The sequence below is a fragment of the Eleutherodactylus coqui genome, chromosome 5 (genome assembly GCF_035609145.1).
Source record: "Eleutherodactylus coqui strain aEleCoq1 chromosome 5, aEleCoq1.hap1, whole genome shotgun sequence".
Taxonomy (NCBI): Eukaryota; Metazoa; Chordata; class Amphibia; order Anura; family Eleutherodactylidae; genus Eleutherodactylus; species Eleutherodactylus coqui.
In genome coordinates, this window is record NC_089841.1 from 128,307,042 (window position 1) to 128,322,859 (window position 15,818).

Below are 15,818 nucleotides of genomic sequence, written 5' to 3' on the forward strand. Positions count from 1 at the left end.
ACATGATCGCCGTCATCCCGCCAGAGGGAAAGAGTATACAAAATGTTATACGCTGCCTACAGTATCTATCTGCTGGGGGTAGTAGTCCTAATTAATACGCAGCTAAGCGTTACAGCAGGCTTGCGCAAAATTGTTTCCTGGATCTGCTGTCTCTGTTACATGATCGCCGTCATCCCGCCAGAAGGAAACAGTATACATAATATTATACGCTGCCTACAGTATCTATCTGCTGTATCAGCTCAGCATTTTAAAAAAATAGAAGCAAAATACTTAAGGCCTACTACTGGCCTTTGGCCACTTGACTGCTTCTGCGCTGTGAATTCCACTAGCTCAGTCATACGCACCTACGTCTCACTACAGGCGTGCGCAAAATTGTTTCCTGGCTCTGCTGTGCGTTCCATAAGGGAAGTCAGCCTCCAACCACAGGCCAATAAGCGGCACATTTAATTACAGCGTTCTGTTTCTGCACTACTGGTAATACAACATGCTGAGGGGTAGGGGTAGGCCTAGAGGACGTGGACGCGGAGGCCCAAGTCAGGGTGTGGGCACAGGCCGAGCTCCTGATCCAGGTGTATCGCAGCCGACTGCTGCGGGATTAGGAGAGAGGCACATTTCTGGCGTCCCCACATTCATCTCACAATTAATGGGTCCACGCGGTAGACCTTTATTAGAAAATGAGCAGTGTGAGCAGGTCCTGTCGTGGATGGCAGAAAGTGCATCCAGCAATCTATCGACCACCCAGAGTTCTGCGCCGTCCACTGCTGCAATTCTGAATCCTCTGGCTGCTGCTCCTCCTTCCTCCCAGCCTCCTCACTCCATTACAATGACACATTCTGAGGAGCAGGCAGACTCCCAGGAACTGTTCCCGGGCCCCTGCCCAGAATGGCCAGCAATGGTTCCTCTCCCACTGGAGGAGTTTGTCGTGACCGATGCCCAACCTTTGGAAAGTTCCCGAGGTCCGGGGGATGAGGCTGGGGGCTTCCGGCAACTGTCTCAAGAGCTTTCAGTGGGTGAGGAGGACGATGACGATGAGACACAGTTGTCTATCACTCAGGTAGTAGTAATTGGAGTAAGTCCGAGGGAGGAGCGCACAGAGGATTCGGAGGAAGAGCAGCAGGACGATGAGGTGACTGACCCCACCTGGTTTGCTACGCCTACAGAGGACAGGTCTTCAGAGGGGGAGGCAAGTGCAGAGCAGGGCAGGTTGGAAGAGGCAGTGCGGTGGCCAGGGGTAGAGGCAGGGCCAGACCGAATAATCCACCAACTGTTTCCCAAAGCGCCCCCTCACGCCATGCCACCCTGCAGAGGCCGAGGTGCTCAAAGGTCTGGCAGTTTTTCACTGAGAGTGCAGACGACCGACGAACGATGGTGTGCAACGTTTGTCGCGCCAAGATCAGCCGGGGAGCCACCACCACCAGCCTCACCACCACCAGCATGCGCCGACATATGATGGCCAAGCACCCCACAAGGTGGGACGAAGGCCGTTCACCGCCTCCGGTTTGCACCGCTGCCTCTCCCCCTGTGCCCCAACCTGCCACTGAGATCCAACCCCCCTCTCAGGACACAGGCACTACCGTCTTCTGGCCTGCACCCACACCCTCACCTCCGCTGTGCTCGGCCCCATCCACCAATGTCTCTCAGCGCACCGTCCAGCCGTCGTTAGCGCAAGTGTTGGAGCGCAAGCGCAAGTACGCCGCCATGCACCCGCACGCTCAAGCGTTAAACGTGCACATAGCCAAATTTATCAGCCTGGAGATGCTGCCGTATAGGGTTGTGGAAACGGAGGCTTTCAAAGGTATGATGGCGGTGGCCCCGCGCTACTCAGTTCCCAGTCGCCACTACTTTTCCTGATGTGCCGTCCCAGCCCTGCACGACCACGTCTCCCGCAACATTGTACGCGCCCTCACCAACGCGGTTACTGGCAAGGTCCACTTAACAACGGACACGTGGACAAGCACAGGCGGGCAGGGCCACTATATCTCCCTGACGGCACATTGGGTGAATTTAGTGGAGGCTGGGACAGAGTCAGAGCCTGGGACCGCTCACGTCCTACCCACCCCAGAATTGCGGGCCCCAGCTCGGTGGTGGTATCTGCGGCGGTGTATGCTTCCTCCACTAAACCACCCTCCTCCTCCTCCTACGCAACCTCTGTCTCTCAATCAAGATGTGTCAGCAGCAGCACGTCGCCAGCAGTCGGTGTCGCGCGGCACGGCCGCATAGCGGTGGGCAAGCGTCAGCAGGCCGTGCTGAAACTACTCAGCTTAGGAGAGAAGAGGCACACGGCCCACGAACTGCTGCAGGGTCTGACAGAGCAGACCGACCGCTTGCTTGCGCCGCTGAGCCTCCAACCGGGCATGGTCGTGTGTGACAACGGCCGTAACCTGGTGGCGGCTCTGCAGCTCGGCAGCCTCACGCACGTGCCATGCCTGGCCCACGTCTTTAATTTGGTGGTTCAGCGCTTTCTGAAAAGCTACCCACGCTTGTCAGACCTGCTCGGAAAGGTGCGCCGGCTCTGCGCACATTTCCGCAAGTCCCACACGGACGCTACCACCCTGAGCACCCTGCAACATCGGCTTCATCTGCCAGTGCACCGACTGCTGTGCGACGTGCCCACACGGTGGAACTCTATGCTCCACATGTTGGCCAGGCTCTATGAGCAGCGTAGAGCTATAGTGGAATACCAACTCCAACATGGGCGGCGCAGTGGGAGTCAGCCTCCTCAATTCTTTACAGAAGAGTGGGCTTGGTTGGCAGACATCTGCCAGGTCCTTGGAAACTTTGAGGAGTCTACCCAGATGGTGAGCGGCGATGCTGCAATCATTAGCGTCACCATTCCTCTGCTATGCCTCTTGAGAAGTTCCCTGCAAAGCATAAAGGCAGACGCTTTGCGCTCGGAAACAGAGGCGGGGGAAGACAGTATGTCGCTGGATAGTCAGAGCACCCTCTTGTCTATATCTCAGCGCGTTGAGGAGGAGGAGGAGCATGAGGAGGATGAGGAGGAGGGGGAAGAGACAGCTTGGCCCACTGCTGAGGGTACCCATGCTGCTTGCCTGTCATCCTTTCAGCATGTATGGCCTGAGGAGGAGGAGGAGGATCCTGAAAGTGATCTTCCTAGTGCGGACAGCCATGTGTTGCGTACAGGTACCCTGGCACACATGGCTGACTTCATGTTAGGATGCCTTTCTCGTGACCCTCGCGTTACACGCATTCTGGCCACTACGGATTACTGGGTGTACACACTGCTCGACCCACGGTATAAGGAGAACCTTTCCACTCTCTTACCCGAAGAGGAAAGGGGTTCAAGAGTGATGCTATACCACAGGACCCTGGCGGACAAACTGATGGTAAAATTCCTATCCGACAGCGCTAGTGGCCGAAGGCGCAGTTCCGAGGACCAGGTAGCAGGGGAGGCGCAGAGATCAGGCAGCATGTACAGCACAGGCAGGGCAACACTCTCTAAGGCCTTTGACAGCTTTCTGGCTCCCCAGCAAGACTGTGTCACCGCTCCCCAGTCAAGGCTGAGTCGGCGGGAGCACTGTAAAAGGATGGTGAGGGAGTACGTAGCCGATCACACGACCATCCTCCGTGACGCCTCTGCCCCCTACAACTACTGGGTGTCGAAGCTGGACACGTGGCCTGAACTCGCGCTGTATGCCCTGGAGGTGCTTGCTTGTCCTGCGGCTTGCGTCTTGTCAGAGAGGGTGTTTAGTGCGGCTGGGGGAATCATCACAGATAAGCGTACCCGCCTGTCAATCGACAGTGCCAACAGGCTTACACTCATCAAGATGAACAAAGCCTGGATTTCCCCAGACTTCTCTTCTCCACCGGCGGACAGCAGCGATACCTAAACAATACGTAGGCTGCACCCGCGGATGGAAGCATTGTTCTCTATCACCATCAAAAACGTGGACCTTTTAGCTTCATCAATCTGTGTATAATATTCATCCTTCTCCTCCTGCTCCTCCTCCTGAAACCTGACGTAATCACGCCGAACGGGCAATTTTTCTTAGGCCCACAAGGCTCAGTCATATAATTTTTGTAAACAATTTTTATACGTTTCAATGCTCATTAAAGCGTTGAAACTTTCACCTGAACCAATTTAATTTTAACTGGGCTGCCTCCAGGCCTAGTTACAAATTAAGCCACATTAACCAAAGCGATTAATGGGTTTCACCTGCCCTCTTGGTTGGGCATGGGCAATTTTTCTGACGTACATTAGTACTGTTGGTACACCAATTTTTTGGGGCCCTCGCCTACAGTGTAATCCAATTAATTTTTTGCCCACCTGCATAAAAGCTGACGTTACATCAGCTGTGCTGGGCACTGCAATGGGATATATTTATGTACCGCCGATGGATTCCAGGGAGCCACCCATGCTGTGGGTCCACAAGGAGTTGTAACTACATGTGTCCACTTCTAAAGAGCCCCAGTCTGACTGGGGCATGCAGTGTGGGCCGAAGCCCACTTGCATTAAACATGACATTACCTCAGCTGTGATGGGCAATGCAATGGGATATATTTATGTACCGCCGGTGGCTTCCTGGCACCCACCCATGCTGTCGGTCCACACGGAGTTGTAACTACATGTGTCCACTTCTAAAGAACCCCAGTCTGACTGGAACATGCAGTGTGAGCCGAAGCCCACCTGCATTTAATCGGACGTTACCTCAGCTGTGATGGGCACTGCAATGGGATACATTAATGTACAGCCGGTGGGTTCCAGGGAGCCACCCATGCTGTGGGTGCACACGGAATTCCCATTGCGGAGTTGTACCTGCCTGTGACTATTTATAAAAAACCGCGGTCTGACTGGGGCATGCAGACACCTTGACAGAATGAATAGTGTGTGGCACATAGGTTCCCCATTGCTATGCCCACGTGTGCAGCTCCTGATGGCGGTGGCACAGGATTATATTTCTCATTGCTTCTGTACAGCATTGTGGGCTATCGCCCCGCCCCTTTTAAAGAGGGTCGCTGCCTAGCCATGCCAACCCTCTGCAGTGTGTGCCTGCAGTTTCTCCTCATGGCAGACGCACTTATAAATAGACATGAGTGTGGCGTGGCATGAGGGCAGCTGAAGGCTGCGCAGGGACAGTTTGGTGTGCGCTGTGGACACTGCGTCGTGCGGGGGGGGGGGGGGGGGGTTGGGCAGCATGTAACCCAGGAGAAGTGGCAGCGGAGTGTTATGCAGGCAGTGATTGTGCTTTGCTGGAGGTAGTGTGGTGCTTAGCTAAGGTATGCATTGCTAATGAGGGCTTTTCAGAAGTAAATGTTGTTGGGGGGGGCCCACTCTTGCCACTATTGTGGCTTAATAGTGGGACATGGGAACTTGAGATGCAGCCCAACATGTAGCCCCTCGCCTGCCCTATCCGTTGCTGTGTCGTTCCCATCACTTTCTTGAATTGCCCCGATTTTCAGAAATGGAAACCTTAGCGAGCATCGGCGATATACAAAAATGCTCGAGTCGCCCATTGACTTCAATGGGGTTCGTTACTCGAAACGAACCCTCGAGCATTGCGATAATTTCGTCCCGAGTAACGAGCACCCGGGCATTTTGGTGCTCGCTCATCTCTAGTCAGGACGGTCATAGGCAGCCCAAATAGATTTTTTTTCCCATATTTTTTTGGAAAAGCCCACTGCCTATATAGACTGGATATGTCTTTCACTGTCCCTGCCTCACCACCACTACTGGCCCTGGACTATGTAAAATTACTTCAGACTGTTTCACTCTGGACAGGATGACAGCGGTGATGTAAGAGGCAACGCAGAGCCAGGAAAGAATTTTGCGCAAGCCTGCTGTAACACTTAGCTGGCTGCATATGAATTAGGACAACTACCCCCAGCAGAGACGCAGTACAGTCAGGACGGTCACAGGCAGCCCAAATAGATTTTTTTTCCCAAATTTTTTTGGAAAAGCCCACTGCCTATATAGACTGGATATGTCTTTCACTGTCCCTGCCTCACCACCACTACTGGCCCTGGACTATTTAAATTTACTGTAGGACGCAATGCTCTGGACGCAATGCTCTGCACGGCCGATATACAAAAAAAAAAAAAAAAAGTGCAACACTGCAAAAAGCAGCCTCAACAGTACTGTACACGGTCAGATGTGGCCCTAAGAAGGACCGTTGGGGTTCTTGAAGCCTAAAATCAATCCTAACACTCTCCCTATAGCAGCTCCGGCATCAGCAGCACTTTCCCTGATCTCTGTCAGAATGCATCTGTGGCGAGCCACGGGAGGGGCCGATTTATATACTCGGGTGACACCTGATCTCGCCAGCCACTCACTGCAGGGGGGTGGTATAGGGCTTGAACGTCGCAGGGGGGAGTTGTAATGCCTTCCCTGTCTTTCTATTGGAAAGAAAAGCGCGCTAACGTCTCAGAGATGAAAGTGAAAGTAACTCGAACATCGTGTGGTGCTCGCCTCTAGTAACGAGCATCTCGAACACGCTAATACTCGAACGAGTATCAAGCTCGGACGAGTACGTTCGCTCATCTCTAATAAGAATCCATGTGCACATCTTAAAACAAACCCAAAAGGTCAGTAATAAAAGCTTAAGGGTTGGAGATATTCAAACATGGACAGTAAAGAATGCTAGAATGTTAAAACAACATATATAAATTCCATTAAAAACTAATCATTATATTTTCTCCAGAAATCTAAGGAGATGTTCTGGATATTTCACCTCAATACACAGATTCCGAATGGCCTCAATGAAATTCTGGAGAAAATTATTAGTTTTTTTAGTTTATATGTTGTTTTAACATTCTGGCATATTTTTACTGTCCATTTGGTATATCTTCTTCCCTTAGGCATTTACTACTGACCTTTTGGGTTCATTTTAAGTCGCTTGCTGAGAAGTTTTGTGTAAATGTTAACATCAGTGTTCAATAAGGAAATGGGGTGAAAATTAGCTAGAGAATTAGCATCCTTGCTGGGTTTTGGGCAAAGTAGCTTCCAACATTTCCAAAGGAAAGACACCATTATCGATTGCCGCATTGAACACCGGTACCAAATAAAGGGCCAAAAGGGAAGAATATTTTTTAGAGTAACCAATAGAAAAACCATCTTTAGATTTTAATATCTTACAGGACTTTAGGCATAGAGATTGGAGCAAAAAGGAGGCTAATTGCTCAGATGATAGCTAAGAAAGATTAATGCTCTATAGAAAGCTCAAAATTTCCTTAGATTGGGTTTAAGGTGCATTTATGTTTTCTCTTAAATTATAAAGAGAAGAGTAATATGAGACAAACGCATTACTAATTTCTTGGGGGGGGGGGTATAATCTTTCGCCCTTCAGGATCTAGAAGAAATATAAAACTTTCCTTGGATTTAAGACTTTTAAGTTGTTTGGCTAACAGTGCCTCATTATGATTATCACGAGCATAAAATTGCATGTTCATTTTCTGAAAAGCAATGTCATGCTTTACAGCCAGCAGGCTCTGTAGCTTGTTACACAATTTAAAAATCTCTTCAATTCTATGGGGCAAAGGATTAGGACTATTTAGAGAGTCAATGGCGTTAATTTGAGAGATCAGTAGAGTCAACTCCTCCCTTTTCCTTTTATCTCTAGAACAAAACTTTATGAAAAAAAACTCATATATAAGCTTTTTGGGCATTCCACATTGAAAAAACACTAGGGACTGATGAATTAATAGTAAAAAAACATTTATAACTCCTTTTTCAGGTTGGATTCGTATTCAAGGAGGGAAATAATATATTCATTAAGTCTCTAAGAGAAGGAGGGAGAATAGGGAAACTTCTCATGTAAAGACAAAGACCATGGGGCATGGTCTGACCTGGTGATAGTTCCAATCTCAGTCTGAATAACTTCTCTGAATTCCCTAGCATCCAAGAAAAACAAATCAATTCTTGAATAGGAAGAATGAAATAAAGAAAGGTATAGTTTCTCTCAGAACCATGGAGACAGCACCAGGTATCACGTCATTCCTCTCTTTTCAAGAATGGGATAATTGTGGAAGGTAGTCTAGAGCTAGAGGAGGAATCCAAGAAAGGATCCATATTTAAAGTTGCCTCCAATCACTGGTCAACAAACCTTTACAACAGTAATGTTACTGAAATAAAATTAGTCATTTCTTATCAATTTTTATGATCTCAACATGAATGTGACAGTCAAAATGCAAAATTTGCTCTATTTTTTTTTATAATCTGCAATAATTGTTTACATCATGAAATGCATGCCAAGAGTAACAGGTCTCTGGTTAATGCCCGTAAAAAAGCAAGTCACAGACTCCATCTTAGATTTCTTTGTCTGTCTCTTGTATAGCAGTTCAGGAGCCTCTCTGTGGAGTGTCCAGCAGTAGTCAGCCAGCATGGAAGTGGACCATTTTCCCTCGTATCTTTGTTCCATTGTTGCGATATCTTGTTCGACATGTTCATCACTAAGCATACCACAGTTATCTGGAAAGAAATCCAGATGGGAATGAAGGAAGTGGATCTTTAGAGACATATTGCAGCCAAGTTTCTGATACTACATCAGCATGTCTACGAGTTCCTTGTAGTTTTCTGCCCTAACATTTCAGAGAACGTTTGTAGGCACTAGGCAAAAAGAATTCCATGCTTGTTTCGAATCACCCTGCAGCAAGTTGTTGAACCAGTCATCTTTGAAGAGCTCTCGAATCTGAGGACGGTAACTGTAAGGATGTTGTTACAGTCCTACTGGATAAATTTACATGGTGAAAGACAAAAAATAAACTGAATGAAATATCTTCAAAATGAGAGCTAGAGATGAGCGAGCACACTCTTCCGAGCTTGATGCTCGCTTGAGTATTAGGGTACTCGAGATGCTCGTTACTCGAGATGAACACCACGCGGTACTCGAGTCAATTGCATTTCCTTCCCCGCATGTTTAGCGCCATTTTCTAGTCAATAGACATGCGGCGAAGGCATTACCACTTCCTGCTGTGATGTGCCAGCCCTCTCCCTCCCCCACAGTAGTGAGTGGCTGGGCCAATCAGGTGACCGCCGAGTACTTAAAGTGGTCCCGCCCACGGCTCGCCTCAGACGCATGCTGGCAGAGGTTAGGGACAGTGCTGCTGCTGATATAGGGACAGTGTTAGAGTAGGATCCTGTCGTCAAGAACCCCTATGGTCCTTCTTAGGGCTACTCTTCATAGTGTGCATTACAGTTGTGGCTGGCTGGGAGCAATAGTGCACCAATTTTTTTAAGCATCTCAGGCTGTGCAGGCCATTTCAGCTATAGCGTTCTCAGTCTGCAGTGCATAACGCAGAGTTTAGGGACAGAGCTGCTCCTATAGGGAAAGTTATACAGTCCTGATCCTCCGTACAAGAAGCCCAATGGTCCTACTTAGGGCTACATCTGACCGTGTGCTTTACAGTTGTGCCTGGCTGGGAGCAGTAGTGCATCAATTTATGTATTACGCATCTAGGCCTGTTCCCAGACTTTCAGTAATAGCGTTCTCAGCCTGCAGTGCATAATGCAGAGTTTAGGGAAAGAGCTGCTTCTATAGGGAAAGTTATACAGTCCTGATCCTCCGTACAAGAACCCCAACGGTCCTTCTTAGGGCTACATCTGACCGTGTGCTTTACAGTTGTGGTTGGCTGGGAGCAGTAGTGCACCAATTTATGTATTACACATCTAGGCCTGTTCCCCACATTTCCGTAATAGCGTTCTCAGCCTGCAGTGCCATACAACCAGCTCTCCCCGTGAAACTGCACTCTAACATTTCCTAGCCTACTGCAAACTAGTTCAGTTATACCGTTCTGTGTCTGCAGAGCATTAGACAGAGGTCTCACCGCTAAACAGTACTCTAATATTTCCTGGGCCACTGCTAAGTATTTCAGCTCTGCCACTGTGCAGAGCGTCTCACAATACCCTTTCCTTGGTGGGGTTGAGATAGCCGCAGTTACCAGCAATATCCACTGGCTTTAGAGTCTTCTCCCACTCCCGTACAGCCTCTCTTATCTACAAGTCTCTGCGAGCGGTAATTTATCCCTAGGTATCAGCGCAAGACAGCGGGTTAATTTTTTCAAGTCACAGCATAGAGCCTTCGCTATCTACAAGTCTCTGTGTGCGGTGAATTAAGCCACAGTTGTCAGTGCTGTACAGTGGGGTAATTTATTTGGGCCCTGCTCTATTCTTAATCCACCATGATGAGGGGTAGGGGTAAGGGTCGAGGACGCGGACGCAGGCGTCCAAGTGAGGGTGTGGGCATAGGCCAAGTTCCTGGGCATGGTGAATCACAGCCGGCTGCTGCGGGATTAGGAGAGAGGCAAGTTTCTGGGCTCCCCAGCTTCATATCACAATTTACGGGTCCACGTGGTAGACCTTTATAACAAACAGACCAGTGCGAGCAGGCCCTGTCGTGGATGGCAGAAAACGCGTCCAGCAATGCATCAACCACCCAGTTTTCTACGCAGTCCACTACTCCCAGCCTAGGGACTGCAACTCTGAATTCTCTGGCTGTTCCTCCTTCCTCCCAGCCTCCTCACTCCATGAAAATGACATATTCTGAGCAAGCAGACTCCCAGGAACTGTTCTTGGGTCCCTGCCATGAGTGGGAAAAAATGGTTCCTCTTTCACCTGAGGAGTTTGTCGTGACCGATGCCCAACCTTTGGAAAGTTCCCGGAGTCCGGGTGATGAGGCTGGGGACTTCCGGCAACTGTCTCACAAGCTTTTTGTGGATGAGGATGATGAGACACAATTGTCTGTCAGTGAAGTAGTAGTAAAGGCAGTAAGTCCGAGGGAGGAGCGCACAGAGAATTCGGAGGAAGAGCAGCTGGACGATGAGGTGACTGACCCCATCTGGTTTGCTAAGCCTACTGAGGACAGGTCTTCAGAGGGGGAGGCAAGTGCAGCAGCAGGACAGGTTGGCAGAGGCAGTGGAGTGGCCAGGGGTAGAGGCAGGGCCAGAGCGAAGAATCCCCCAACTGTTTCCCAAAGCACCCCCTCGCGGCAAGCCTCCGTGCAGAGGGCTAGGTCTTCAAAGGTGTGGATGTTTTTCTGTGTGAGTGCGGACGGCCGACGAACAGTGGTGTGCAACCTGTGTCGCACCAAGATCAGCCTGGGAGCCACCACTACCAGCCTCACCACCACCAGCATGCGCAGGCATATGATGGCCAAGCACCCCACAAGGTGGGACGAAGGCCATTTACCGCCTCCGGGTCACACCACTGCCTCTTCCCCTCCCAGGACACAGGCACGAGTGCCACCTGGCCTGCACCTGCACCCTCACCTCCACCATCCTCCAGTCCATCCAGCAATGTCTCTCAGCGCAGCGTTCAGCTGTCGCTAACACAAGCTTTGGAGCGCAAGCGCAAATACACCGCCACCCACCCGCATGCACAAGCTTTAAACGTGCACATTGCCAAATTAATCAGCCTTGAGATGCTGCCGTACAGTCTTGTGGAAACGGAGGCTTTCAAAAACATGATGGCGGTGGAGGTCCCGCGTTACTTGGTTCCCAGTCGCCACTATTTTTCTGGGTGTGCCGCCCCAGCCCTACATGAGCACATCTCCTGCAACATAAATCGTGCCCTCACTAACACGGTTACTGGGAAGGTCCACTTAACCATGGACACGCGGACAAATACTGGCGGGCAGGGCCACTATATCTCCCTGACGGCATATTGGGTGAATTTTGTGGCGTCTGGGAACGAGTCAAAGCCTGGGATCAGTTGGACCAGCATTACTGTCTCCCAGGGTCTAATTGATGATATCCTGCAAATCATAGCTGTTTTGTATGGTGTAAAAGTGCATAAATATATACAGCTCGCAGGAGCCTGTGACACATCATGCATCCATAGACTTGCATTGCAGACACGACATCAGGCGCAGTGCTGCCTCCTCCCACACTTGTTACAGACTTTTAATTGGGTGAAGGATTTTTCACTTCTGGGAACAAAATATTTTTTACAGATAAAGATAAGTGCAGCGCGCAGCGATCCCCCCATTAAATCTCTGTTCATGGCTTTGCATTGCAAAAGGATGTTGAAACTATTAACAGCACACAGCACATATGTGTAGTAAATAACAATTAGGTTTTTCTCTCTACTTAAAAAAAATGTATTCCCAGTCATCTGCATAGGTCACATACAATAAATAGTGTTTCCACTCTAAAAACATGTATTGCAAATCTGCAGGATAGGGGGTCAAGATCCCTAGCTCAGCACTCTCTGAATCTGCCATGTAAATGGAGTGATGCCGGGCATTACTGACAACTAAAGTTGCTCATGGGGATCAGCCGGGCAATAAAATCAGGCAGATTTTTACTAAATATATTGGCTATCTGCTTTAAGCAGAAAGGACAGGTGTGTTGGGTTAGTACTGCTGCCGTTCTAGTTTTGAATCTGACCTGAGGTGCCCATTCATAGAGATGCATGGGAGAGTACATGCACAGAGCATGTATCTTACAGCTGAAACCCACCCGCAGTAGCTCCATTCGGCATTGCCACTGATCACAGCTGTTAATCCTTTAACTCACACATTCAATTCTGACAGTGGCATTTAAATGCCCTGATCAAAGTTTGCGGGTACCAAACAGCCCCCCACAATGAAATTGTGGGGAGCCGTATGGTTGCCATGGCAGCAGGGGGCCTTCTGAATGCTCACAGGGCTGCCATAGCAGACTGTCTGTCAAGCTAAGACTGTGGTGTGGCTTGATAGAATGCCTGTAAGATTGCATTATAATTAGAGATGAGCGAACGCGTTCGTCCGAGCTTGATATTCGTGCGAATATTAGGGTGTTCGGGATGTTCGTTATTCGTAACGAACACCATGCGGTGTTCTGGTTACTTTCACTTCCTTCCCTGAGACGTTAGCGCGCTTTTCTGGTCAATTGAAAGACAGGGAAGGCATTACAACTTCCCCCTGCAACGTTTAAGCCCTATACCACCCCCCTGCTGTGAGTGGCTGGCGAGATCAGGTGTTCGCCTAATATAAAAGTCGGCCCCTCCCGCGGCTCGCCTCAGATGCCTGGTGAGTTAGATGAGGGACAGTGCTGTTTATACCGGAGCTGCTGTAGGGAAAGAATTGGTAGTTAGTGTAGGCTTCAAGACCCCCCAAAGGTCCTTATTAGGGCCACTGATAGCTGTGTGTTGGCTGCTGTTAGCAGTGGCATTTTTTTTTTCTCAAAATCGGCTCTGCAGAGCGTTGCACCTGGCATTAGGGACAGAAGTGCTGCATAGGCAGGGAGAGTGTTAGGAGTGAGTGTAGCCTTCAAGAACCTCAACGGTCCTTTCTAGGGCCATATTTATCCGTGTGCAGTACTGTCCAGGCTGCTGTTAGCTGTGCTGCATTTTTTTTGGGCTTCTCAAAATCGCCTCTGCAGAGCATTCCACCCTCCATTGATACTGCAGGGAAAGAATTGTATAGGCAGGGCCACAACACAGTTATTATTCATAGAATATACGCAGTGCTGCCTTTTGGTGGAAAAACAAGTGAAAACAAATCTATTTGTCCAGCCTCTGTCCGTCCTTACGGGCGGTGGACACGTGTGAGCTGCGTGAAAAACATTGCTAAATCATACGCACCCAGCTACGCTTTACTGCTGGCTTCGCCATTTGCTTTCCTTAATTGGGAAAAAAAATACCTGCTCTGCCAGAGTTATAATAACTCTGCTACCCTCACGTTCTGTGACACATTAGCAGGGACACAGCACAGTTATTAAACTTCTCATGTTCATTGAATATACGCAGTGCTGCCTTTTGGTGGAAAAACAAGTGGAAACAAATCTATTTGTCCAGCCTCTGTCCGTCCTTACGGGCGGTGGACACGTGTGAGCTGCGTGAAAAACATTGCTAAATCATACGCACCCAGCTACGCTTTACTGCTGGCTTCGCCATTTGCTTTCCTTAATTGGGAAAAAAAATACCTGCTCTGCCAGAGTTATAATAACTCTGCTACCCTCACGTTCTGTGACACATTAGCAGGGACACAGCACAGTTATTAAACTTCTCATGTTCATTGAATATACGCAGTGCTGCCTTTTGGTGGAAAAACAAGTGGAAACAAATCTATTTGTCCAGCCTCTGTCCGTCCTTACGGGCGGTGGACACGTGTGAGCTGCGTGAAAAACATTGCTAAATCATACGCACCCAGCTACGCTTTACTGCTGGCTTCGCCATTTGCTTTTCTTAATTGGGAAAAAAAATACCTGCTCTGCCAGAGTTATAATAACTCTGCTACCCTCACGTTCTGTGACACATTAGCAGGGACACAGCACAGTTATTAAACTTAGATTATTCATTCACTAGAGGCAGTGGGGCCTTTCGTTTTCCAAAAAGGGAAAAAATTATATTTGGCCTGCAGTCTTGCGCCAATTTATTTCCTGCCTGTGAAATCAAATCACTGGTAATACAGCATGCTGAGGGGTAGGGGTAGGCCTAGAGGACGTGGACGCGGCCGAGGACGCGGAGGGCCAAGTCAGGGTGTGGGCACAGGCCGAGCTCCTGATCCCGGTGTGTCGCAGCCGACTGCTGCGCGATTAGGAGAGAGGCACGTTTCTGGCGTCCCCACATTCATCGCCCAATTAATGGGTCCACGCGGGAGACGGTTATTAGAAAATGAGCAGTGTGAGCAGGTCCTGTCCTGGATGGCAGAAAGTGCTTCGAGCAACCTATCGTCAACACGCAGTTCTGCGCCGTCCACTGCTGCAAATCCGAATCCTCTGTCTGCTGCTCCTCCTTCCTCCCAGCCTCCTCACTCCACTACAATGACACCTGCTCAGGAGCGGGAACACTCCCAGGAACTGTTCTCGGGCCCCTGCTTAGATTGGGCAGCAGCGGTTCCTCTCCCACCAGAGGAGTTTATCGTCACTGATGCCCAACCATTCGAAAGTTCCCGGGGTCCGAGGGAAGAGGCTGGGGACTTCCGCCAACTGTCTCAACAACTTTCTGTGGGTGAGGAGGACGATGACGATCAGACACAGTTGTCTTGCAGTGAGGTAGTAGTAAGGGCAGTAAGTCCAAGGGAGCAGCGCACAGAGGATTCGGAGGAAGAGCAGCAGGACGATGAGGTGACTGACCCCACCTGGTGTGCAACGCTTACTCAGGAGGACAGGTCTTCAGAGGGGGAGTCAAGGGCATCAGCAGGGCAGGTTGCAAGAGGCAGTGCGGTGGCCAGGGCCAGGGGTAGAGGCAGGGCCAGACCGAATAATCCACCAAGTGTTTCCCAAAGCGCCCCCTCGCGCCATGCCACCCTGCAGAGGCCGAGGTGCTCTAAGGTCTGGCAGTTTTTCACAGAGACGCCTGACGACCGACGAACAGTGGTGTGCAACCTTTGTTGCGCAAAGCTCAGCCGGGGAGCCAACACCAACAGCCTCACCACCACCACCATGCGCAGACATATGATGGCCAAGCACCCCACAAGGTGGGACGAAGGCCGTTCACCGCCTCCGGTTTGCACCCCTGCCTCTCCCCCTGTGCCCCAACCTGCCACTGAGATGCAACCCCCCTCTCAGGACACAGGCACTACCGCCTCATGGCCTGCACCCACACCCTCATCTCCGCTGTCCTCGGCCCCATCCAGCAGTGTAGTTCAGCGCACCGTTCAGCCGTCGCTTGCGCAAGTGTTCGAGCGCAAGCGCAAGTACGCCGCCACACACCCGCACGCTCAAACGTTAACCGTCCGCATAGCAAAATTCATCAGCCTTGAGATGCTGCCGTATAGGGTTGTGGAAACTGAGTCCTTCAAAAGTATCATTGAGGCGGCGGCCCCGCGCTACTCAGTTCCCAGTCGCCACTACTTTTCCCGATGTGCCGTCCCAGCCCTGCATGACCACGTCTCCCGCAACATTGTGCGCGCCCTCACCAACGCGGTTACTGCCACGGTCCACTT